This window comes from Triturus cristatus, chromosome 11 (genome assembly GCF_964204655.1).
Source record: "Triturus cristatus chromosome 11, aTriCri1.1, whole genome shotgun sequence".
Taxonomy (NCBI): domain Eukaryota; kingdom Metazoa; phylum Chordata; class Amphibia; order Caudata; family Salamandridae; genus Triturus; species Triturus cristatus.
The window spans coordinates 589,238,472-589,266,384 of record NC_140594.1 but is presented as its reverse complement, the minus strand read 5'-3'; positions in this window follow the sequence as shown (position 1 = coordinate 589,266,384).

The window sequence follows — 27,913 nt, the reverse complement described above, 5'->3', positions numbered from 1 at the left end:
AGCTTGGACTCAATGTCCAGTAGCCGAAACATGTAGACCATCGATCCGACAGTTATCTGTTAAGCTGTCCACGCACAGGTTTTATTAATGGCATCACGATAGCGCCAGAATAAAATTTATAGCATCTGGATAGCCATTTTTAATTGCACTTTTTTGTTTATCTCTTGCACTGCAACTATCACCCCACCGTTTGTTCTCACTTCTGGGACAACTGAATGATCACCATTACCATCTGAGTGGTTGGTCTTCTCAGCTCAGTCCTGAATTCCCAGATGATGATAAGCCACCATTGGTGGGTGATGGGAATTATATAATTTTTGTTATGCTACTCTCTGAAGTTTGTTTTGAGGTCTCAACTTGCCTAGTTTGTTAGTGTTGTGTGTATACGGAACATTAGACCCTCAGTATTCTGTGTAAAAGGACATATTAACAAGGGCCAGCGATAATTATCGCTGGCCCCACATAGCAGAAGAAATATTATCGCCGGCTATCGCTGAAATTTGTCGCCATGATAACGCTATATTAACAATACATAGCGCTATGGCGATAAATTTTCAGCGATAGCGGTGTTTACCATGGAACATCGCTGGTTTTCCAGCGATGTTCCATGGAAAACAGCGATAACATTGCTGATACGACCGTGTGGTCGTATCAGCATAATCCACCTACCATTATTAGTATGCCTTAGTCTGGAATTTAACAGACGTTAAATTCCAGCGTTAAGGCCGAGGTAGCGCGATTTTTTTTATCGCTGCACCTCCTTGTTAATATCGCGAAGCTGCCTTCGCGATATTTTCATGTGTTGTTTTCACAGCCACGCCTTCTTTGCAACTCATTAGCGATGCGAGGCGAGGCTGTGAAAAAACGGGCTCTACATCAAAGAAACACGCACTAGCGTGTCCTTGATATTGCGATATAATTATCGCCGCTTATCGCCCAAAAACAGACGCTAAAGCGGCGATAATTAGATCGCCAGCCTTTGCTAATATGCCCCCACCTTTTTTGAGACCCAATTTACAATGTTTAAAAAAGGACACATCTTACAATGAAGGATTGTGGTGAAAGGAAGGCCAGGAATGGTTGAAGGTGTCACACAATCCTCAATCCAGTACCATACCCTAAAGCCTCAGTCCTACTCTCTCTCCCTGCGCCATCCCACATTCTTAGTCCACTCTCCCCTCTTGCACCAACCGATGTTGTTACGGATGGAATTAAGTAGACATCTGGTACTATGGAAAGAGCAGGTATTCTGTGGGGGCCTTTGGAGAAGTATGTGTATATTCATGAGAGTTGTGTAATTTTTATATGTGCAGAGTAAGAGGTGTGCTCGTGTAAGTGCTGGGTGATGGTGAATAGTGTGAGTGAGTGAAGCATGAGTGAGGGGAGCGTAGGGGAAAACATTTTCTGATGTGAGTGTTAGATGAGCTGCATGAATGCAATGTGAGAGGAGGGCCCATGTGACTGTCAGGTAAGAGGAGTGCATGCATTGTGAGAGGAGTGTTTGAAGGGTGGTGTGAGCAGTGTAAATGCAGGGTGAGTGGCGTGCCTGTGTGTGGTGCAGGGTGAGTGGCGAGAGTGAAGGGTGATCTGTGAGAGTGACTGGTGAGTGCATGGTTTAAGGATTTAGTGCAGAGTTAGTTGTGTGTCCCTATGAGTTCTTACAGACTATTATCCCTGTGTGCAGGCAGGATGAACAGCGTGCCTATATGAATGCAGGCTGAGAGGCGTGTCCATGTGAGAACAGGTTGAGAGGAGGAAGTGCAGGGTGAGTGCTGTGAATCCAGAGTGAGTGCTGTGTTTGTTTGCGTAGTGTGAGGGTAGGGTGAGTGCTGTGCCCATGTGAGTGAAGGGTTAACTGTCTGAGTGAAGGAGTACCTATGTGTGTGCACAGCGAGTGATGTGACAGTATGAGAGTAGGGTGAGAGGAGTGACTGCAGGGTGAGTGATGTGACATATGATTTTGGGTGCCGGTGAAAGTGCAGAGTGGGAGGAATAAATGCATGGTGAGTCATGTGCTTGTTTGAGTGAGATTGCAGAGTGAGCAGTGAGAGTGACAGGTGAGTGAAGTGGCACATGAGTGCATGATGAGTAGTGTGCACGTGTACGGGCAGCATGAAAAGCATGAGTGCATGGTGAATGGTGTGAGTGCAGTGTGATCACTGTAAGCGCAGGGTGAGTGGTGTGCTCATGTGACAACAGAGTAAGTGGAGGGAGAATGGTGTGAGTTCATGGAATAAGTGCAGTGTGGTTGCTGTCAGTGAGCAGAAGAGGCACCGGCCTCTGACCATAAAAGTACACACACCGAGCAGGAGAGGCACCGGCTTCTGACCATAGAAGTACACACACCGAGCAGGAGAGGCACCAAACTTTGACCATAGAAATACACTCGCCGAGCAGGAGAGGCACCGGCCTCTGACCATAGAAGTACACTCACCAAGCAGGAGAGGCCCCGGCCTCTGACCATAGAAGTACACACACCGAGCAGGAGAGGCACCGGCCTCTGACCATAGAAGTACACACACCCAGCAGGAGAGGCACCAAACTTTGACGATAGAAATACACTCACCGAGCAGGAGAGGCACCGGCCTCTGACCATAGAAGTACACTCACCAAGCAGGAGAGGCCCCGGCCTCTGACCATAGAAGTACACACACTGAGTAGGAGAGGCACCGGCCTCTGAAAAAAGAGGTATACACACCGAGCAGGGGAAGGCACAGGCCTCTGACCAAAGAAGAACACACACCGAGCAGGAGAGGCACCAAACTTTGACCATAGAAATACACTCGCCGAGCAGGAGAGGCATAGGCCTCTGACCAAAGAAGTACACACACTGAGTAGGCGAGGCACCGGCCTCTGACCATAGAAGTACACACGCCGAGCAGGCGAGGCACCGGCCTCTGACCATAGAATTACACACACCGAGCAGGAGAGGCACTGGCCTCTGACCATAGAAGTACACACACCGAGCAGGAGAGGCACCGGCCTCTGACCATAGAAGTACACACACCGAGCAGGAGAGGCACTGGCCTCTGACCATAGAAGTACACACACCGAGCAGGAGAGGCACCGGCCTCCGACCAAAGAAGTATACACGCCGCGCCGGATAGGCACAGTCCTCTGACCATAGAATTACACACACCGAGCAGGAGAGGCACAGACCTCTGACCAAAGTGGTATACACGCTGAGCAGGAGAGGCACCGGCCTCTGACCAAAGAAGTATACACGCTGAGCAGGAGAGGCACAGGCCTCGGACCATAGAAGTACACACACCGAGCCGGAGAGGCACCGGCCTGTGACCAAAGAGGCATACACGCCTGAGCAGGATAGGCACAGGCCTCTGACCATAGAAGTATAAACGCAGAGCAGGAGTGGCACCGGCCTCTGACCATAGAAGTACACACACCGAGCAGGAGAGGCACCGGCCTCTGACCATAGAAGTACACACACCGAGCAGGCGAGGCACCGGCCTCTGACCATAGAATTACACACACCGAGCAGGAGAGGCACTGGCCTCTGACCATAGAAGTACACACACCGAGCAGGAGAGGCACCGGCCTCTGACCATAGAAGTACACACACCGAGCAGGAGAGGCACTGGCCTCTGACCATAGAAGTACACACACCGAGCAGGAGAGGCACCGGCCTCCGACCAAAGAAGTATACACGCCGCGCCGGATAGGCACAGTCCTCTGACCATAGAAGTACACACACCGAGCAGGAGAGGCACAGACCTCTGACCAAAGTGGTATACACGCTGAGCAGGAGAGGCACCGGCCTCTGACCAAAGAAGTATACACGCCGAGCAGGAGAGGCACAGGCCTCGGACCATAGAAGTACACACACCGAGCCGGAGAGGCACCGGCCTGTGACCAAAGAGGCATACACGCCTGAGCAGGATAGGCACAGGCCTCTGACCATAGAAGTATAAACGCAGAGCAGGAGTGGCACCGGCCTCTGACCATAGAAGTACACACACCGAGCAGGAGAGGCACCGGCCTCTGACCATAGAAGTACACACACCGAGCAGGAGAGGCACTGGCCTCTGACCATAGAAGTACACACACCGAGCAGGAGAGGCACTGGCCTCTGACCATAGAAGTACACACACCGAGCAGGAGAGGCACCGGCCTCCGACCAAAGAAGTATACACGCCGCGCCGGATAGGCACAGTCCTCTGACCATAGAAGTACACACACCGAGCAGGAGAGGCACAGACCTCTGACCAAAGAGGTATACACGCTGAGCAGGAGAGGCACCGGCCTCTGACCAAAGAAGTATACACGCCGAGCAGGAGAGGCACAGGCCTCGGACCATAGAAGTACACACACCGAGCCGGAGAGGCACCGGCCTGTGACCAAAGAGGCATACACGCCTGAGCAGGATAGGCACAGGCCTCTGACCATAGAAGTATAAACGCAGAGCAGGAGTGGCACCGGCCTCTGACCATAGAAGTATACATACCGAGCAGGAAAGGAATAGCATCTGTTACCACACATGCTAAAACAACACGTGGCTTAATAACGCAGTCAATACCACAACTGTGTCATTACCACAAGTTCCATTACAACTCAAGTCATTTCAACGACTTATTTGGGGAAGCGCTGGACTTTGGAATAGTTTCAATTATTATTCCAACTCCAGTCGGTGTCTCAGTAGGGAAGGTGTTGGACTTAAAATCCACCACCAGTCCAAAGCCGCATTCCCTAAAGCAAATTGTAATGACTTGCGTTGTAATGTAACTTGTGTAACGTTGCAGTCGTGGTACTGACTGCGTTGTAAATCCACCACCAGTCCAAAGCCGCATTCCCTAAAGCAAGTTGTAATGACTTGCGTTGTAATGGAACTTGTGTAACGTTGCAGTCGTGGTACTAACTGCGTTGTAAATCCACCACCAGTCCAAAGCCGCATTCCCTAAAGCAAGTTGTAATGACTTGCGTTGTAATGGAACTTGTGTAACGTTGCAGTCGTGGTACTGATTGCATTGTAAAGGGACTACGTTGTAATGCCTGCATTGTAATAGATGTTTTCCGCAGGGAGAGGCGTCTCCCTTGATGGCACATACTAACAGGGGCGGACCTACTTCTGACTACAGAGAATATACCCACGGCAGGAGAGGTATCACCCACTGACCATTGAGGAATACACCCTGACAGGACATGAGCCATTTACCACTGAGCAGAACTGTCATAGAACTCTCACTAACAGAAAGAGAGCCATCAATCCTTGACCACAGAAACATACACATTGGGAACAGAAGAGTCCTTATCACACACTGACCAGAGAAACATTCACTCTTACTGCAGAAGGGGTGTTTCACACTAACCACACAAAGATATACCTTGACAGCAAGAGTGGTATCTCTCTCTAACCATAGAAAGATACAAAGACAACAGTGGGTGTGGTTTCTTCCACTGAACAATAGATCACACGCTGATACTGACAGATATCTCCAACTGACCATAAAATACTCACTAACAGCAAAAGAGGCAGCACCCACTGACCGCAGAAGTATACACACTGATAGAGAGACATCTCCCAATGATGATAGGTGCAAGCACACTGACAGCTGTAGTGGTTCTCCTGTTATTGTACACAAATTGATAGCAAGTAAGGCCTTTCAGCAACTAATGTCATTTAGGGGGTTGAAACTGAAACCACTGTCTTGCCCCTAGCAACTCCTGGCACTACCTGTGACACCCCTGGCTTCAGATATAGCAAAATCTGTGTCATGAAACAGGGGCAGCTCACCCTCATGGACGCCTGCTCTTCACCCTTTCTTTCTGACCATTTTTTATTACAATAATAGTGAAAGATATTTTATTATTCACTATTACTGTAATATAAAAAGAGCACCAGGAGCTGGAATGAAACACCAATGCATATGATGTAAGAGAATTATTTTAATGTATGTTCTGTGCATGCTTGGAGGAGTGTGAGAGCATTTTTATGTGAAACAGTGTGTGTATTTGTGAGTGTGTACGAGCATGTGTGTGTGGGAGTGAAAGTGAGAATGAGTTTCAGTGACAGGTAGTGAGTCAGAATGAGTGAATCATAATGTGTGAGAATAGGTGACAGTGAGTGACAGTGAGGGACTGAGAGTAGGAGTGAGTGCAAGTGAGAGCAATTGTGTATAAGTGAGTCAAAGTAAGAATGAGTAAGAGTGAGCGAAGGCGAATGAGTAAGAGAGAGCAAGAGAGTGAGTGAGCATGCATGAGTTCAAGTGAGTGAGAATGAATGAGAGTGAGAATCAGTTTCAATAAGTGAATGTCAGTGAACATGAATGTAATACCGTTGCAAGTCTGCCTTTGGCCCTGGCATACGGAAGGTAAATCTTGGCTTATATATAAAATACTACCACTGGCACACTAGGGGCAATTGTTAGTATGATAGGCACCTGTGAAAAAATACTGAGACTGACATGCTGCAAGTAATTATTGGCATAATAAGCACCACTGGTAAAATACTGCTACTGGCATGCAAGGGTTAACTCAATCATGACAAATTACACGTTCTAACATACCAGAAGTAATTTTGACATAAGGCACACCCAAGGTATATGGACAGCATTAATGGTAGCATTCTGACACTGGTATGTTGCATGTAATTTTTGGAAGAAGGGGGCATCCATGACATAGAGGGACACCCGTGAAAAAATGCTGGCCCTGACACAATGGAGGTAATGTTTGGCACATGGAGGCACCCATAGCACATTTTGAAAGCCATGAGACCAACTCCTATTGCCGCATCAGGTTTCAGTGGCTTGGCACTCAATAAACAGACTTGAATATAAATGAGTGTCTGTGGTGTCTTGAGCTTATACTAGATAATACAGTTGGGCTTAGATAATGCTGTTGGGCTTAGATAATGCTGTTGGGCTTAGATAATGCTGTTAAGCTTATATTAGATAATGCTGTATACAATGTAGTGATGTAGGTGGTAGAATCAGTGCTTTAAATGGGCCAGTAACGCCCGGTACGGAGTACCAGCAATTTTTTATTTTGAGAGGGAGAGTACCGGCACTTCTCATGAGTGACATAATACTTTTAATTGAAGAGTACTGGCACTTCTCAGAATCAACCAGGTACTCTGCTACAGAGTACCTGCACTTCTGTTTTTCCATTTCAGGCACTGGTTAGAATGGTATGATGTAGGTTTTGGACTGTGGGGCAGTTGGAGCTGATCTTATGGGCCCTTTACACCTATGACCACTGGCCCCTGGTCTGAATTTAATAAATACCAGTAAACCCATTCTACTGGCTGGACATCATGCCTTCACAGATAGACGACGAGCTGGAGTTTGGACCGGAACTTATTTGGACACTTTTTGGTCTTATTTCAAGGTAATGTTACCTTGTTTGGGCCCAGGGATCATTTAAAACAATGCCTACGCCACTGGGGTATACATTTTCAGCATACTAATCCACTATCGGGATTTGGGGGCTATTCAGCTTCCCCTGAGGTATTTTTATACGTTTTTGGTGTGGCAGAGCTTGGCTGAGAAACACGAGTGCGTGCTATCACCAGAGTTAAAAGCCACTGACTGGACATTATGGGGCAGATTTAAAAGCCCCTTGCGCCACTTTTGCATCACTTTTCCCATGTTAAAAGGGACGTAAAAGTGGCGCAAGGGGCTTGCAAATCTGCCCCCATGTCTTCACTGTGTCCTTTCAGAGCCTATTCCTTTTTAACAAATTTAAATGAAAAGTGTGCTTTTAAATGCACTTTCTCAGGGGTAGAACCCCCGCAGCCTCCTAGAAGAGAACTGGCTCACTCACTTCACTCACTCACTCTCTACAGTTCAGGGAAGTGTTATGCCCCACCACCTTCAAAGATCATGTCAGCACCCTGATATAGGTGGTATCTAAAATGCACATTCGTCTGTTGTATTGTATTAATAATGCAGTCATCATTGAAATGTAGTGATTGCAAAGCTGTACAGTTAAGATCATGTGACACCACTTCCTCTGACATTCTGGGTCAAAGGTCTTCTGATGTCACTTTCTGTAGTGTCATTAAGGTCAAAGGGTGTGTAATGTCACTTCCGCTACCCCTGCTATTTTGGACAATGGACTTCCATGCTCTTCTCCTGGGCATATAACAGCTAATTAAGGAGTATTATATTGGCATTTTCATTACAGATCTTATAGGTTTAAAAGACTCAGTTTCACCCATCATTTTTCGGAGCCTGGGGCTGACTAAACTTGGAGGGAGACTGGAAGGGGAATAAGAAAAGAAAGAAAGAGTGTCGGAGGGGAACACCAGAAAGGATGAATGAGAGGGAAAATGTCAACTTAAACGGTTAACACTGGGGTTGCAACTATTTCTAAGCACCCGTTAACACAAACTGATGCACAGAGAGACAAAGGGAATTGCGCAGGGTCACACAATGTGGTGGTGTCAGTTTTGTGCTCAGGTCTCTCAAATAGGCCACCATCGCATATCCCTGTCACAACTCCCTCTGACTTAGGGATGGCAGCATGGGCTGATCGAGGCGGCGTTTTTACTCCCTTTTCCTCCCGATTCAGACTGAAGCTAACTCTGTCAGCGTCTCACGCAATATACGGCCGCACACAGGCCGGGAAATCGATAGCACTCAAACATTGTGGCATTTCTGCCGATCCGTCCCTGCTTTATAGAAACAGGGTATCAATAATACAGGAGGCCATTCGCTTAATGGTTTCTGCAGATAGATCATGCGTGGGGGGCAGGACGGAGGGCGGGGGTGCTCTCTGAGGTTACGGAGGCAGTGGGGGGAGTTCAGCGGCTGTAGGGGATCAGCTACCACCAATGTATCCTTCGCAGGTGTGCCTGCGACCTCAGTGGCATTGTCTTCTGAAGAATAGATTTTAGTAAATGAGCGCGATGTGTGGAGAAGCCGCCGCACACCGGTTTGAAGGGCCCCCAGCTATTCACACACCTGAGAAGTGGTTACACAATCAATGGCCATGGAATCGCAAATTAGTTCTCATGCAATGAGATAATTAATGATAAATTTGCATGAGCAAGTTGAAGCTGCCTACGGCTGTGCTCACGCTGCGTCGCCATTTTAAATCTTACAACACAACTTTCAGCTGGAAGAACAGGACTTTCCAGAAAAGACCCATTTGCTACAACACCTCTCCTTTCAGGTGTGGGAAACTCAGGGCACAAGTCCTAAAAAAACATAAGTGGGGGACGAACCAAGTTAGGCAGTGTGAAAGTGAGTGACATCATGGCGTGTGACATCACAGTGCATGACATCCCGTGGCATCACAACCCATGACCTCACAGGAAGTGACATCAAATCTTAACACCTCACACACCTTCAGCATGTCTTCCATGAGTACATTTGAGTGCATTGCAAGATTTTTCAAATGAGATTTTGCTTCGGGGTTGTACCAAAAAAGTGATGCAAACCTGACACAAAATATGGGCCTCAGCATATACTTTTTTTTTTAAAACTCTGCCACTAAGAAATGGGCAACAATGAGAAACATGGCAGTACACATGTTCTGCTTGGTTGGATGCACAGTCTGCATTTTAAAATTTCTTATGGGGTTAAAGCACTTGCTGCAGAGATCTTTGTGCGCCCAGTAAATCCCAGGGAATAATTCTGGATACTAGTGCATTTGCTGTAGAGAACTGTGTTTTGCCTAGTCCCAGTTTTGAATCAAAAAAGCATTGAAGGTTAATGTGTCTCCTTGAAAGCACACCATGTAACATGCAGATGGCTGATTTTTATTTTATCTATGTAAGTGAGTTACTTTTTTCAACACAGAGATGCTTTTGTTACTCACATTTCATGAATTGTTATCCTTCCAATATAGCACAGTGAGCTAGGAAGGACACATGACTCATACACCTTGGAACCCTCACTGTCTTATGTAATATATCTTCTACATTGACTTACACACTTATATGATTTATTGTCAATGTACAATGTGTACATGTAATTTAAAGCGATCTGATGCCCCGCATTGGGATGAGTAGTGCTATAAAAGAAATAAAAGAAAGCAGTGATATTTAAATTGTAGCTTATGTAAATGCCGGGACAAACCAACACATATGACATTCTTACAGAGCATATACATCTCTTATATTCAGGGACTGAACAAAGTCAGCATCATGCAAACTTAAGTACTTGTGAAGTAACAACAAGCTGTGTGCCTTTGTTTCCCCTCAATTGTGTTTGTATTTAAGTTGAGGCTCCAGATAGCTCCCAGCCACTATAATAGAACAAAAGGAGGCCTAATAGACCTTTAACTTTGACCTTTCTTTTGTGCCAAGTTGGAATTTAAAATAACAAAGCCCCCTGAATGTTGCTGCTCCAAACAAAGCAGACAACATGCAAGCGCTACTGAATGTGTCCAGATGTCTGAAAATCACACCAAGACAAGTTCATTAAAATTTGGAGAGGCCCACTTCTTGGCAGGGTAGTTGATATCTGCCCTGTGAAACTAGTGGGTGGACACCGTCTACCTGCGTGCACCCCCGACTCGTGAAAAGCATATGATACTGACATTCACAGGAGCACAGACTATAATTTCAGACATATCGACCAGTGGTGGGTGAAACATTTCGCATGTGGTACGGATTCTCTAGAAATTCACATTATTTTCTGTCTGGAAGAATTTTGCGGAGTGTATTGGCAGCTTTTTACCCCTTTATTCTAGCATGAACTATAGCAAACATAGGTAAAAACCAATAGGTACAGCTTATAACTGATAGTGCCTCTTCAGTCACTGAAGTGGTTAAATGCTCAATAAGTTATCATACATGAACCCTGTCAGTGACCCCTGCACTCTCACATCCATCCCTCCAACCACTGGCTCATTCTTCCTGTCACCGACTTACCCATCAACAATAAAACAAACACGCAAACTCAACAAGCATGTGAATGATAAAAGAAAATCATAACTTCCCACCACTGAAACGTTGCCGACATAATTCTAAGATGGCCACTCAGTAATTGCACTGGGTGACCATCTTTGAATGCTAAAGTGTATTGTTTATCCCTGTTCTACTGCACTGGCTTAACAAAACTTGAGGGAGCCCCCCTACAAGGCACGTGGAGGAGCCCCCTCTGGAATCAATCAGGAGATCCCTGGGCAGAGTACTGTGCTGAGGGGGCCCCTCGGAGCATGTGGGCCACCCTGCCCCGCAGGGGCTGTGGGGACCTGTGTTACTCCACTGTTGTGCTGATCTAGAGTGGCCTATGTGATGCTTCTAAATGTTGTGGCCATCTGTGAATGGTACAACAATGATGCACTGTGGGCAATACTATTCCAAGATGGCTGTACAGTTTAGAAACTGGTGCTGCCCATGATGCAGCGCACTGCAGATGAAAAGAACAGTAAGCGAGCGGCCCGGTAGAACTTTCTGGGTAGCTACAGTACAGGCTTAAACATGTACATAAAAATAGGGCAGAAGGAAAAGAATAAAAGAGGACCAATAGAAAACAATGATACACTAAAGGACTGGCCACCAGCCCAGACACTGAAGCACACTCGTTTTCAGGTTGATGCAAACATGTGATCAGGAAAATGCTATTACTCACATAGTAGTAGAGTCAATGACAGAAATGGGCTAACCCACTGCTCCATTCAGTACTCTACCAAGGGACTAAGCAGAATGTGAATGACACTCAATCAGACAGAAGAGGTTTGACCCAGAGAATCTCTATTTATGTGTATGTATGGACAGATCTTCATGTTTGTTTCTATTACATGAGTCTAGAAGACTACTACACTTACCAGACCCTTCTAAGACGGTGAAGCAAGGATCATCACAGTGGAAATTACCCCAGTGGTTTGTCACAGGAAGTAACCAAGACCAAAATCCTTGCTTACTCCTGTAATGTGTGAGAATCCATGTAGCAAAATGTCTTTCTACAGGCAATATCAATCAACCATTAAGAGCCTATTGGCTGTAATATATCATTTTCACAATACGTGAATCAAGCCTTCTGCTTTTGTTGTAACTTTTCATAAAAAATAGATTGAACCTATGGCATATGACATATAAATCTAATACTCTTTTTTGTCAATTCATCACCATAACCAAGGCAGACATACTACATTGAGCATAAGATATCCTACAAGATCACAATTAGTCCTGAGTAAAATGTTAATTATAATTATAATTATGCCAGAGTAATTGGCATCATTATAGTAATTTCGACATTACGAACTCCACAGCACCATGATGGCTGCACTGAAGACTGATGCCAGTGTGGGATTTAATGTAAAAGACACTACAGAGGGCATCTTAGAGATGCTCCCTGAAACTAACCAACAACCAGCGTCCTGACTGGGAGGCTGCCTAGGCTGCCACCCAGCAGACATGTTGCTGGACCCCTGGGTAGAGAGCTATCCGCTCTCGTGGGCCTGCAACAATGCACATCCTGGGCGAGGTGCTAGGTCTCCTCCCCCAGGATGGGCAGGGGAAGCTTCAAAGGCATGCCACTTTTGTGAGCTTCTCCAGGCCACTTGCTGTATTCAGCAACTGGCCCCCACTGGTTCTGACACCCAACCTGTCGGGAAGATCGTCAGGAAAACCCAAGGGAGGAAAGGGGGTGTGCCAGCCTCTGCCAACCCCACCCCTCAGGTGGGGGAGGCGAGGTGAAGCACAACTCCGGGCTCTAGCCATCTTGAGGATGGGGAGCCCTACCCAATCAGAACTAGGCTCCTGCCTCCCTCCCACTGGAGAGTGGCAGGCTAGGGGCTGTACTCACCCCAGGGAAGGGACCCATTGGTCCCTGACCTCTACCTACCTGTAACACCCCTACATTTAGTATTTAGGGGCACCCTGAACCTTCCTTCCTCAGATCCCGATTTTGAAACAAGAAGAAGAACAAGAAGAAAGAAGACCTGTTGTGCAGCTGCTAACAGGAGGGTGACACCAACTGACTTGGCCCCAGCCCTCCAGGCCTGTCGACCCTCGAACCTGCTCCTGCTAAATCCCGGCACCTCCTGTGGCCAGTAACCTCACAAACCCCGGAGGACCTGGCTACTTTGGGACTCTGAGCATCTGGGACTCCCACAAGCAGTGACTCTGCTCAAAGCAAGTACCTAACCCCTGGTATCAGCCAGGAACCGCGAACCCTGCACACTCTGCACCCGCCAAGCCTGGCCTGTGCTGGAGTGGACAAAGACCCTGAAGACATCCCCCCGGCGACTGTGACCCTGAATCCGGCACCCAAGGACCCACCTCGATGCTCCTGACGACGCCTGCAGCCTCAGAACCAGGGACCCCCCAACGGCGAGCAACAGAGGGTAAGATTTCCCGACACCAAAAGGCACCCCTGCACCCGGCGCCCTGCGGCCCCCTGTGCCCGACTCCTGGGTACCTACCTATCCTCCAACTACCCAACTTACCTCTCGAAGTGGTGGGCACACCTGAAGAATCTTCGTCCCCGAGCTTACAGCCTTTGTTTGTCCTTGATCTTTACCATTGCAATACATTGAGCGCCGAAGGCTCAAAAGCACCCTGCACCCAGCCGTCCGAGTGGCCCTGGCAGTGCAACTTCTACTCCTACCTACTTCCCCATTTGCCCTGAGCAAGTGACCAGGAGCCCAGCTCCCACAGCCACGTGGCCTGCTAGGCAGCAGCCACCAACCAAGGCCCCCCTGCCTCCCATAGGATAACATTGGGCCTAACTCATGCTGCACCCGGCTGCCCCAGTGCCCCTGAGGGTGTAACAACTGTACTTACCTGACCCTGGGAGACCCCTGAGTCTGTGCCCAAAACCTTAACTCTGCCAGTCGAGTACTTACCCAAAAGCCGATAACTCACTTTTCTTCCATAGGGTTAACATTGACTGGCTTCTTCTGAAATTTCTTCTAAGTGTGGAGTTAATAAACTTTAAAATATTCACCTAAAGTCAACCGAGTAACGATAACAGAAATACTCACCTCCTAAATGCTGTTAGGAGAGATCCCAGTGCTGGATCTTGGTGCCCAGCACTGACCCTGAAAAGTACTCCCAACCGTACTTACCACTAACTCAATTTTCTCTCATAGGAAACCATTGACTGTTTTTCTGTGAAATTTCTTCTAAGTGTCGATTTTTGCAAACTACAAATATTCTTTAGAAATCGTACCAATTCTGAAAATGTAATTACTTACCTGTTTTAGATAGATGTCCCAGTACTGAGCCTAAGAGCCCAGCACAGGATTACAAAAGTAACGGGAACATACCTTACCCGTAATTCTAATTTTCTTCCATAGGAAACCATTGACTGCTTTTCTGTGAAATTTCTTCTAAGTGTCGATTTTGCAAACTTATAAATATTCCTTAAACATCGCCTGTATAACTTAAAGCAGTTTCTCAACTGCTTACAGGTGGCACACTAGTGCTGGATCCAGGATCCAATACTGACTTAGAAAAAAGTAACCATAGCCCCACTTACCTGCTAAGTGAATTCCCCTCCATAGGATAACATTGGTAATTTGATCAGAAAAAGTTTCTGTGACAACTTTTAAAATAGCAAAATATTGCTTAAGAATCACAACAGTAACTAAAAAGTATTTACTCACTTGTTTCCAAGAACTGTCCCAGGGCTGAATCTAGGATCCAGTCCTGGAGTTAGAAAAGTAATTCTGAAAGTAATCAATTGCATATAACTTAAAATTCCCATTGAGCTCAATGTATTATTGTGTTTGAAATTGTGTTGCCCATTGCAATAAACTGTAACTATTGCATTCCAAGTCAATTATCCTTTGCAAAGTATTTGACTAAAGCATCTCATTCTGAGAAAGTATATTTTGATACCTCTTTTTGGTTCTAAAATAAAACAACCACATATTTTTGTATACAAACCATTGGCCTAGAGTTCAGTTCTTGAGTGTGTGAGACCATTTGCTGACTGAGTGTGTACAACAAATGCTTTTCCAGCACTGACCCTGAAAAGCAATTACAACTGTAGCTTACCGATAACTTGATTTTCCTCTATAGGATAACATTGCCTGGTTTTTGCCAGAAATTCTTCTAAGTGTCGATTTTTGAAACATACAAATATTCCTTAAAAATTGCCTGTGTAACAATAACGATTTCTTTCAACTGTTTACAGGAATGGCACCAGGGCTGAATCCAGGATATACAGCCCTGAGTAAGAAAACCATACGCAAAGTAATTGAAATTGCATTTACTTAAAATTCCCCATTGAGCTCAATGTTATAATTGTGTTTAAATTGTGTTGCCTATTGCAACAACTGTAGCTATTGCATTCAAAAGTCTATTGTTTAATGAAAGTATATAACTAAAGCATCTCATTCTGAGAAAGTATTTTTATACCTACTTGTGGTTCTAAAATAAAACAACAATACATTGTTATATACAAAACCATTGGCCTAGAGTTCAGTTCTTAAGTGTGTGAGACCATTTTCTGACTGAGTGTGTACAACAAATGCTTTACACTGTCCTCTCATACTGCCTTACTGCTCGACCAAGCTACCACTTTAGAGAGTAAGGTTATATCTAACTTTAACCTCTGCCAAACCTCTGGGGACTGTGGACTCTGTACACCCTGTACCTTACCTTGGTACAGTATATACAGAGCCACTTTCTTACAGATACTGCTCAGGTAATTTTTTTTGTGCAAGCAGCATCTCAGGTTGATTTTTTACCTGAACGGACTGTTCAGTATTTTTGAGCTTGAAACTACAAATCTGAACACGAACGGCAGTGTTTTGAACTCAAGGGACAGTTACTTTAATGTGGATGGTCAGCAAACATTTCCAGTAGAATTTTTACCCAACTGGACCGTTTTGGTAGTTTTTGTAGCACAAAACTACAAATCTGAATTCGAGGAGCAGTGTTTTGATCATGAGCAACCTGAAATCAACTCAAAATTACATTTTGGAGTTTCATTTTTATCCAACATGACTGTTTGGGTAATTTTTTGAATGTGAGATGCATTTTGTGTAATTACATGTAATTTCAAGTAATTTTACTTTAATTTTGCGAAATTACGCTACACGAAATAATGCAACTTCCTCCCACCCATAGACACAATCAAGCATATAGTCATAAAATTGGAAATATGTACAAAATATGAAGTGAGGCTGCGGGGGAGACTGTGTGCGTGTATTTAAGTATTCATGTTAATTGCAGCCCCTTCACGAGCTGCGATTAACGTGCATACTTAAATAGAAGCACACAATCTCCCCCCGCAGCCTCGCTTTACTAACAAAACAATACAGCAAGTTTAGAAACACGGCATGTGTTTTTTAGGCTAATCTGCCTTGTTTCTCAACTTGCTGTATCGTTTTGGTAGTAATGCGAGGCAGCGGGACAGATTGAGTGCTTTTGTTTGAGTATCCATGTTAATCGCAGCTCGTGAAGGGGCTGCAATTAACATAGATACTTAAATAAAAGCACTCAATCTGTCCCGCAGCCTCGCGTTACTAAGAGAACAATACAACAAGTCTGCAAACAAGGCAGATTAGTCTAAAAAACAAATGCCGTGTTTTTAAACTTGCTATGTTTTGGTAGTAACGCGAGGCTGCAGGACAGATTGAGTGCTTTTTTTTTAAGTATCCATGTTAATCACAGCTCATGAAGGGGCTGCAATTAACATGGATACTTAAATAAAAGCACTCAATCTGTCCCACAGCCTCGCGTTACTAAAAGAACAATACAGCGAGGAGAGCAGAGTATGAGGGATGGGTAGCACAGAGGGAGCTTCATGAAGGGCTCTACTCGTGGTGCTACTGCCTTGGGGAAACGAACGACCAGCAGGAATTAAGGAGAGGGGGGTGCAAAGGACGAGAGAAGGACTATTGGTATAGGCAACTGGTCTGGGTAGAGGAAGCCATAGCTGCCAAGGTTTCGGATTGCTATGTGTGACATGTTCAACATTTCTGTGTAATTATGATTGACATTTCTCCACTCCTTATGCTGTCCTCCTGCCTGCCAAAATATGCCATTGATAAACACTAAACACCTCTTTCCTTAGATTTTATGGCATGGTGTACCCACGTGCAACACAGACACTAGCTCTATGCTTTTCTTAAGGGTCAGCATAAGTGATGTCATTCTACACATTGTAAAGTCGAAGCTATGCGATTTTTTGGGGGGGGATTTTTTCCACTTCTTCCGAGTTTCCTTTCGCTGCATTTCTTGACTAAAAATTAAGGAACGCCGCCGTCCATCCTGGTACTACTTTGTGTTTAAGCTGAGTAATTTTGGAAATTTACAGGGTTAAAACATGAAAACATGCGAGCATAAGAGACTTGAAACGGATTATGTTCAAGACTCTGACCCTGATGCACAAAGCTTTGTTTGGCACAGGGGCAAAGTATTTGCAGCGGAGGCTGACTTTCTATCGCCCAGCTCGTTCCTTACGTTCAGAAGCTCTCTACTTGGCCTCGGTACCTCGGGTAAGGAAAGCTCGTACGGGGGGGCGCTCTTTTAGCTTAAAAGCCCCCCTGCTTTGGAACTTGTTGCCTTTGGGTCTCCGCAGCATGTCTAGTTTGCTTTTGTTCAGGAAGGGCTTGAAGACTTGGCTTTTTAATTTGTAGGTTTTTTTGTTTCTTTTTCCTTCTGAGTTTCTTTTCTGTTCTGCTTGTATGTTGTTATGTTTTTCTCGATGTGCTGCAAGTGAAAAGCGCCGGGACACTCTGTCGGAGTAGCCGTGCGCCATACAAATGTTGTATAACATAACATAACATAACTTGCTTGCTCAGTATGTCTTGAGAGTGAATGGGTGGACTATGCATACTTAGTCCCCTTACATAAACTCTTTTGGGTCAAATATTCTTTATGGTAAAGGTTTGAATTTATTGAAATTTGACTGGTCGCTCTGTAGTGGCACATTCTAAATTACCTACTTGCAATCTCTTGAAAAAGCCTAAACTAATCATTAAATACTCTGAAAAAAAAACCTGACAATTGAAAATGGATTGCTCATTTTAGAACTTTGTCAGCAAATGCATACTGGGGAAGTGAGTAATGAGCAGAGAGAATGTTAGGGGGAGGATGATGGTGGTAATTGTGATACCGTTGTAACAAATCCAATTTTTATTGGTAGAATAGAAACTGAACACTTTTTCACACTCTTTTAAATGACCGCCTCTTACTGCTTGCTGGCTGAATCCCAAGAATGCCGCCCTATGTTAACTAGGGTATGTGCATGAGAGTATCTTTCCATTTAGGGGCACAGTCTCAACCCCTGCACGAACCCTCAGTATGCATTTATGGACCTGAACACATTATCTTCCGGATTGTTCGCCACCTTTCAGTGTCCACACTTGCCAATAATATGTAGATTTACAAAATGAATCCCAGACCAGCTGGACACGAATGAGTAGTCAAGAGGCACCTAGAGGCATGGTGTGCTATAAGTCTCCAACAAACAGGAGCTTCGGGAACACAGCACAGATGCGACCTGCTATTTATTAAGTATGCAGCTTTATTTCAAAGTACATGACCACTTTCCTCAATGCTACATAATATGGCCACCTGCTGAATTACGAGACCAGAGTTGTATTTATGGTTTCCCCACTTGTTATAGTACCTCCTTTACCCTCCCAAACCCTCTATATGATAGTCAGATCGCACACTCTAGTAAATTATTGGTTTAATTTTTTGTGCCTCACTACTTTGAGACTTCACCGGCTGTCACTGATTTTATCATACTGCGGTTCTTCCCTTGAGTGTTAGAAAATTTCAAGAAGCGCATTCCTCTGGTCTTAGCTTCTGAGTGAGTTTCATTATCACCCTGAACCCAAAGTGAATAGACACATATTGTCTTTTGATTACAGAAATACAACAGCTAGAGACTTGTTTTATAGGTATTATTTACTGCATACTGAAGGGTTTGGTTAGATTTTACATTTCTCATATCAAATGACAAGGTATGTATTCTTTCAAAGACATACTGCCAATTTTGGAATTACTGTAAAATCTGCCAGGGTATCCTGAACTTCGATTTGCATGTATGTGTCCAAGCTGTTATAAAATCAACAGATCATTGATAGGCAAATGTTTGATATATAGTTCTAATAGAGTAACGAAACTAGGCATTTAGGAAGATGTGCACATATATTACAGCAGTGAAAAATGCATGTTTGTCTTCCTCAAGTCAGTCAAATCACCTGTGAGTTAGCCACCAATCACAGCATTTGCAGGTACCATTATATCAATGGTACCACGTTTTATATTCAGGTTCAACTGCAAAGATATTGAGACTATGGCTGAACGAATTAGCCACAAATTAGCCGAATTAGCCACAAATTAGCCGAATTAGCCACAACTGCTGCTGCTGAACACTTTGTTACCTCTCTACACCTTGGAATTCACAATTGGGTAGCAACTCCAGTAATGGACTAATTGGGAAATTCTGTGTGTGGGGAAGCCTATGTATATCAATCTGAATTGAGCATTGTTAACGGTGCAGAATATTAATCCACACTCAAATTAACACATGTATGCTGACATGATGCCTAGCACATTAAAAAAATGAACTGTTGATTTTTCAAAAAAGATTAATATATGTCTGTAATGGTAGTGCGCTACTACACCATGCATACACCACTCCACTTCGCTCTATGCCCTTCCACTCTGACACGCCACTCCACGGCACAACATGCTACTCCATGCCAAGGCACTCCACAACTTGCCGTGATGCTCCATTCCCCTCCACACCACTTACCCCACACTACTCTACCCCACTCCACCCCAATCTATTACACTCCAATGCACCCAATCTGACCCACTCCACCCCAATCTACCTAACTCCACTTTACATTGCATGCACATTACAAAGACACTGAATCATAGTGTGTAAATCAATGTATAGGAAATGTTACATCAGACAGGGGACTACAAGTTGTAGGAGTCTCAAGGCATCCATACTGATACAGTGTAGTTTAAAAGTTCTTGGTCTGAAAAAAGCACACACTGAGAATTTAAAATGTAATACCATGGTTGGGGGTTGGCTTTAATTATAAGAATTGATTTGTACCCAAGTTAAACCTTTTGCAGCATTAGGATAATGAAAGACTGGAGGGGAAATTCATAATGCTCTAATCTATACCTTGCAGTTTGCATGCAGCTCTTTGATAGTTAATAGCTCATTTTTCTTTGTGATCTGCATGGTTCACCTGCTTTGCATCAGGCATTTTGACCTCCTCCGCTAATTTATAATGAGTCAAAACTTCCACTAGACAAAAATCAGACCTCTCTGCAGCTGGTCCATCAATCTTCAGAGTTATCCAGCCAAAGTGAAGCGTAGAAGCCAGTATTGAGCCCAAGTTTTCTGGTACTACGTTGTTCATCCACGAAATGTACATACTTCTCCAAGTCCACCTTAACACCTCCCAAGTCCCTGACCACTACCTTGCACTCATCAGTGTGGCCCTCTGTCACAACACAACCAAATATTTTTGGCCCTTGGAAAAATCTTTGCGAGTACCCATGGTCTATTGTAAATGTGATTACATGCAAATGTGTGTGAATGGCAAAAGGTAAAGAAAATGCAGGAGAGTGGCTGGATTGTGTGGGGAGGTGCAGATACGTTTAGCCTAATGGATGCTAATAATGAAGCACAGGGGCACGTGCCTATTTGCCTAAACTGGAATCCCAGGTAACTATTTGGTCGTTTTTCCTATTGGAGTATCTGGGCCAGTTCCATTCATTGTTTGTAACTCTTAGAGCCTTTGCTAACCATCTTGTCTTCAATTGCAGGTTTGCAGTCTGTAAGGTATTTGTATTTGAATGGTCAGGCGTGAGTACCCACAAAGACAAGGTAATTCTGTTTATGTTCCACATTGGATTTGGGGGGGTGCTGGGTAAATAGATTCACAATCTGCACCCCTTTTCTTTTACAGGTTTGTGAGACTGTGCTACAAATACAGTTGTGCGGGCAGACGTGAGTACAGGCAGAACAAACAGGTAATTGTTTGGTAGAGTTAAACTGTGGTGCATCTTGTGCATTGTAGTATAACAAAATACCTTACCCATGTTTTTCTTCTGTTGTAGTTTTCGCAGACAGTACCCCACACATTTGAACGGGCATACGCGAGTACAAGCAGAGTAGGTAATTGTTTGGTAGAGTTAAACTGTGGTGCATATTGTGTATTGTAGTATAACAACATACCTTACCCATGTTTTCTTCTGTTGTAGGTTTCGCAGACAGTACCCCACACATTTGAACGGGCATACACGAGTACAAGCAGAGCAGGTCATTGTTTGGTAGAGTTCCCTTATGGTGCACATGGTATATTTCTGTATTACAAATTCACAATGTGCTGTGAAAATCTTTACTTCTTTTGCAGGCTCTACGGACAGTGCTACATTTAAGTTTGAAAGGGCAGGGCAGTGGACAGAAAAATCCAGGTAATTACACTCTACGTTTTGCCGGCGATGCCTCAGTATTATGTGACAGATTGCAATCATGAGAATAGGCATCAACTTTAACCATGTTCCTTTATTTTGCAGGCGTTGTGGCATAGCAGGCTAAACCCAGTTATCGCAAATATGTTCAAGCGCAAAGCTGTACCTTCTGCAGAGTGTGATGCTTCACCACAAAGGAAGAAATGTTGCCTTGTATTCAAGGAAGAGTGGATGAAAGAAATTGTGGAGGCTGAGACATTGAAATCACGAAGCAAGGTTTGCGTGCAACTTGGGGAACTATTTCAATACAGTCCAGACGTGGGCTTGATTTGCAGAGCATGTGCAGAAGCCAAGATTGTTGGGGGCTTTTCCACAGGGAAGAAATGGAGTGATGGCTGGAAACTGGATTACCTGAAACGCCATCTAATTAGCAAAGTTCACGAGTCTGCCATGGTGATATTGAGAAACAGAAGTGCTGCTGCCAGGTTTGGTTATGGAGTGCGGGCAATTCTGACAAAGCAAATAGAATGGAAGTAGTTGAACGACAAAGATCCCTGCCTGAGGAGATAAAGATTATCATCAACAATGTGTTGCTGGCAGTCAAGATGAATACTTCAATGTTATCTGTACAAGACATCCATGACCACCTAGCTTTGTATGTGAAGATACCAGACAGCTGGAGGAGCAAGAACTATGCCTTTGAGTTCCTTGAGGCCATCAATAGCGTGATACACTGTGAAGGTATGGCAGAACTTCGGCACGCTTTGTATCACACATTGATAATTGATGAGAGCACAGATATTTCTGTTACAAAAATGCTCATTCTCTACTTCAAGTTCCGACCTGTAACCTCAACAGAGCACAAAACACTGTTTGGGGGCATAGTGAAGCTGACAAGTTGTAATGCTGAGGCTATCACTACTGCTGTGAAGGAATTTTACACTGCCAATGAACTGGACCTCATGAAAATGGTCATGTTCACATCCGATGGTGCGTCTGTGATGTTGGGTAAAAATAATGGTTTTGCTACTCGCCTTAAACAATCTATTCCCCATCTAGTTGAGCAGCATTGTGTCGCTCATCGAGAAGATTTGGTATTGATGATGCCTGGAAGAGTGTTCCAATGATTAAAGAGATGGAGACATTATTGAGGACTGTCTACACTGTGTTCTCCAGATCTCCTGCAAGGAAGTCCAAGCTGGATGAAATGGCATAGGTCGCTGATTGTGAAGTGGTCTCTTTTCGACCATTGAATGAAGTCCGGTGGCTATCAAGGCATTTTGCAGTTGGTGCACTAATTCGGAATTACGAGGCTGTTCTTAAGTACTTTGAGCATGAGAAAGTTGAAGAGAATGATCCAGTTGCTAAATATTGTTACAAAAAGCTATCTGACTGAAACTACCATATTTCCCTTGCAGTACTTAATGACATTCTGAGTGAATTTGCATCTTTGTGCAAACTGTTCCAAAAAAGTTATTTGACTACTGTTGAAGCTGTACAGTATGCAAGAGCAAAGATTGGCCAAATTAAGGAGCAGTATTTGGGGGACACTGTCTTTTGGAGCAGCAATGTAAGAGATATGATGGCGTTGTACAAGGAAAGGCAAGAGTTTGACAGTGGGCCTATTTTGTCTTTTGTTTCCCTTCTTTGTGAGCACATGCATAAAAGGTTCCCTGAGGATTAACTGAAAGAATGGGCAAGTTATGAAATCCAGGCAATATCAACACAATCACGTTTTGATTTCGGAACTGAGAATATACAAAGACTTGTTGAAGTATAAAAATGTCTTGGTCCTGGGCGATTGTGAAACACCAGAAGATGTTGTTTGACAATACAGAGACTATAAATATGTGGTGGCAGAACATGTAAAGGGTGGTTTATTTACAACATTTCAAGACATGGTGAATTTCACAGTACGCAATGTTGCTCAGTATAGTGTGGTGTCTCAGCTTGTTGATGTCTGCGCAACATTTCAAGCATCTAGTGCAGATTGTGAACGAGGATTCAGCCTCATGAATACTATCAAGAGTAAATTGAGAAATAGACTAGAGCAGAAGCATTTGGATATGCTGATGAGGACAAAGGCCTACCTCCTGAATGGGAAAGTTGACCTAGATTGAGTTTATCACCACTGGAAAAATGGCAAGGATCGCCATGAGAAGCAACCCTATCACCCCTCTAGTGATGCCACTTGACTTGTCTGAACGTCCCTCTCCCACAGTCCATGTTTGCCTGGATGTCAGTTTTACAAACTATCTCTGGCAGGATAGCCCAACTTAACTCAGTAGCTTTCACATCAAATTGTAAATGTTATGTAATTTTGTAACTTATTGTGTATATGTGATATTGTATAGGCTCTCAACATTTCCCCACCCAATGAACAGTTCTCCAGTTAAGAATTTTAGTAAAATCTTATGATGGTACCACCTTTTGGAGTCTTGTGCTTTTCTAAACCTTAAGTGTACTTGCCTGTGTAACCAATTCATGTCATGGCGTCTTTATCCAATTTGGAAACCGGCCCTAAGACCCTTAACATGGAGCTGTATGTGTGAAAATGCACCATCTTTTCACTTTTTTAAGTAAACGTTTGAAGTGACATTTGGCGCAGCACGCGCGTGTGGTCTGGTTCCTGCCGCACATAACCATGGTAGCAGCGCACAGAGACCCTCCTCTGCCGCACACAGAGGAAAAAAATTAGAGGGAACATTGTCATCAAAAGAGTAATCAACATAGAAGGCATGACCTTCTATGGCAATCTTGCAGATTCCCTGTAACAAAAGACCTAGCTACAGTCTTGATGGAATGACAATCCACCCTTAAAAGTCTATTGGATTTCCCATCTAGATTTCACAATAAATCAGTCCGGCTACCACCATTGTTGTATTTTTTCATCATAAACAGATCAGGTCTATAGCCTTGATCAATGGATTGTAACCAGAACTAACTCAGTCCTGCTGCGTTGAGTATAAGCTTTCCTGCAAGGCAAAAATTACAATACCCGCAATCTTTTTCAGCTGAAGCACACAGCTCGTACCCAATCAAAATCTGTACTCAAGATGATCAACTTCGTGTGGAGTTAAAGCCCCTCTGTCAGTAGTGCTTCTTAACCCCTTCGCTGCGGCGCGAATTCCGCCGCAGCGCTTGGGGGGTGAGGGGTGAGCGCGGCGCCGCCATGCTCATGACGGAACCACGCCGTCATGAATCACGGGCGAGCTGTGCTCATGACGGCGTGGTTCCGTCACGACTCCGCCCACTCTCTATTTCGCCCGCACAGGCGGGGAATTAGTGCCGCGTGGGAGGAGCGGCCGCCAACGGCCGCAGCATGACGGCACCACGCTGTCATGAGCACACGCCGCCCGTGGCTCATGACGGCGTGGTTCCGTCATGAGCTCGCAAGGGGTTAAAACTCTTTTTCTGTTGCTCATGTGAAGTTTGAAGACAGTTGCACTTTCGAGTTAGAAGTAAAAGGACATATTTGTTGTGTAAATCGCAAAAGCAGCAATAGGGATAAAACAAAATTCCTTGATAAAAAATTCACCTAGGCAATAAAAGGAATTGAGGTAATTCGCCCAGAGTCAAACAACTTGTGGCCAAGCATCAAACAAAGCCAGATTAGAAAACAAGTTTTTCTCTGCATACATTATTGGTTATTCTGGCAACATCTTGACTTTAGCAGAAACAAACCTCTCCCAACATACAAAAACACCATCTAGATTTACATCGGTAAATGCTTGTCTAAATGTGCCTAGTGTTTGCCCTTACAATACCAGCACCATATTTGCAAAATTATATTTCTTAGGTGACTGCACACAAAAACAAAGAATGAATGTGTGTCCTAATGTAACGTAACTGGTGCTATGTAAAGCTCTCTGATACCTGATTGGATTCGGGTCAAATTCGCGCTATATAAAACTCTGGGAAAAAAACCATAATAAATCGCTGTGCGCCTGCCAGCAATGACACAGAGAGGTTACCCACTATGTGTCCTTCCATATATGCAAACCAACCACTGAATCACACAGTAAAAAACACACAACCCTGGGTGGGCTGTGATTGAAGCTATCCTATGGGGCTCCCTCTTGGATCTCACAGATTAAAATTATTCTAACCCCTCATTTGAAAATGGCAAGAACACGACCCCTTTAGTCATTAGATCCTCACCGCCGCCAGCCTTGGGTTGAGGTGACTTGAAAGGACAGACCAACAAGAAAATTATAAGAAATTCTAGTTTATCAGCTGCAAATTGCTTTTTTCCAAATATAGGTGTTGGCATATAGTTTGGGATCCAGTGAAGTGCTTTGAAGAAATCCCTGTTGAATCTGGTGGGATCTTGGCACTTCTTAAGAGTGTAGCCGGTGGCTTCGGTTGACATTTTTATTTCCAGGGCTCGAACGACGACTCTTTTCTCTAGGCCTCGGTTCCCTTATCTGCAAAAACAGAGAGCATTTATAAACAGGCTAGCACCTCCGGCTTAAGTGTTATATGAAAAGCTGGACATTTACGTTAACGTTTAATGCGGGAAATTAGCAATTCATTGTGGGAAGATGAACACTCTCTCCAGTGGCTGGCAGCGCGAGCCGGGTTTGGCAAGCCTCGTGCCGGCAGCTGATGCTCTCGGCTCCTTTGCCAAAGCGGGCAGATGGCGGGAGAAGGGCAGGGAAAGTCCTGTCAGATGAAGTGCAAAGGCTATCCGCGAGCAAGGCCTTGGCATCGGACTAGGAGCAGCCCGCTGGCCTGCCCGCCCCCTTAGAGCCCCTGCTGCGTGCCCTGTCATGGTGGCAGCCCCTCTAGGGCATGGAGGTGTTTCACGTGGCAGGCGTGTCTGCGCTTGTGAGTGGAAAGGTTACCTTGGCACCGATGCCATGTGCGAAGGCGGCAGTGACGCCGCCAGCCTGGCAGGTGGCCAGAGGCGAGGCATATAAACACCAACCCGAAAACCTCGAGGGGCCATTGAGGCGGCCCCGGGCTCTGGTTCACCTTCATGCACAGTAAAGCCCGCTACCGGCAAAATGTGCCACATCACGCAGCAGGCACAGAGCACAGAGCAGAGACAGCAGGGCTTTATGTATTCTCACAGGCACAGAGGAGCAGAGGGAAAAATACCAGCCAGGAAGCGCCAGACGTGCAGACACAGAGGAGCAGGCACTTACAGAACTGATATACAGCCCAGGGACATAATTAGACAACGAGAAGCAAACATGCGAAGTTCGCTCATATCTTCAAATTACTGGGGACCGACAGACTGACGCAAAATAACACACTCGGATACAAAGAAAAAGACCCTCACACAAAAAGGCAAATACGCACTCGCTCAACCGCACAGGGGGACAATGAGCCCTTGCCAGAAACCGAATACATATTCACTCACCAACAGGCCCCAACTTAAGCAAACACACATTTTCCTCTTGTGCACTTCTTACCTGTGACGTGAGTCTACTGGCTCTCCGCGTGTTTTGTGTTGCTCTCCTGGCAGTGCACCACCCACAGTAGGAGGCCGATTATTTCCCCCAAACCAGACTGTTGGAGATTTCTGTTGGAGACAGCAGCGTTTCCAGAGTGGACGCCCAGTCCTTTTAGCTGCACACCTTGGAGAAGCGTCTACCAACTAATTCCTGTCAGTCCTTCCCAAGGCTGTGCTGTGTGTTCCGCCTTTGTATGGTGCATGTTAGAAATTGGATTTCTGGTTGGCTAGGGCATGCGCCAAAGCCAGGCAGAAACCACCACTCTAGTCAGGGCAAGGGAGTCACACACTGAAGATAACCCCCGCTCACCCCCTTGGTAGCTTTGCTACACACACACACAGCAACGACACACTAGGCACACCACAAAAGAAACTCCACACAAGGTTATGTAAAAATAGCCTTTGTATTACTCATAAAACACATTAGAGCACAATCACATATATACACTGGGGATTATATACATTACAGGACCAATCGGGCCATTGTCATCAGCATCATAGCTCACAGTTAGAGAAAACAACCAGTCACTACTGGCAATAGTGCACTTAGCATAACCACATTATGCGTTAGCATCCTGACATCACCTAGGACAGCATATTATGCAAAACATGACAAATACATGATAGGTTATGCGTACACCACATCATCAGCAGAGCAGTATCATGAACCCTTGTAGGTTGTACATACCCATAAAGGTGCACCAGCATCAGCGCGACACATGCACTCTCTTCTAAGGTGCTTGGTGTCCTGGGTATTCGCTTATGGGCCACGTGCTGGCCTATCTCTTAATGGATGGCCATTCTCGTCCTCGGGGGCCTCCGTCGAGGTTCACCTCCTTTATACCCCCAAGAAGGAAGGGTTCGCTGTCACTAATACAGGAGAGGGCCCGGCCACTACTCTCAGACCAATCGCGCCTCATCTCCCTCCAGGCCCGCAATTGCAGGTCTCTCTCACCCAGGAGACAAGAGGAAGCTTGCAGCAGTCTGCTCCACAAGGTATGCCTTCAGGTAGGCGCCGGGAGGGGGAACAATACTCACCTGCCTCCAGTCACAGCCATACCTTTAGCTGACGTCAGCCCACAGCCTTTCTTCCGTTTTCACTAGGGCGGTTTCCCAGGATCTTCTGCCCTGGCGCG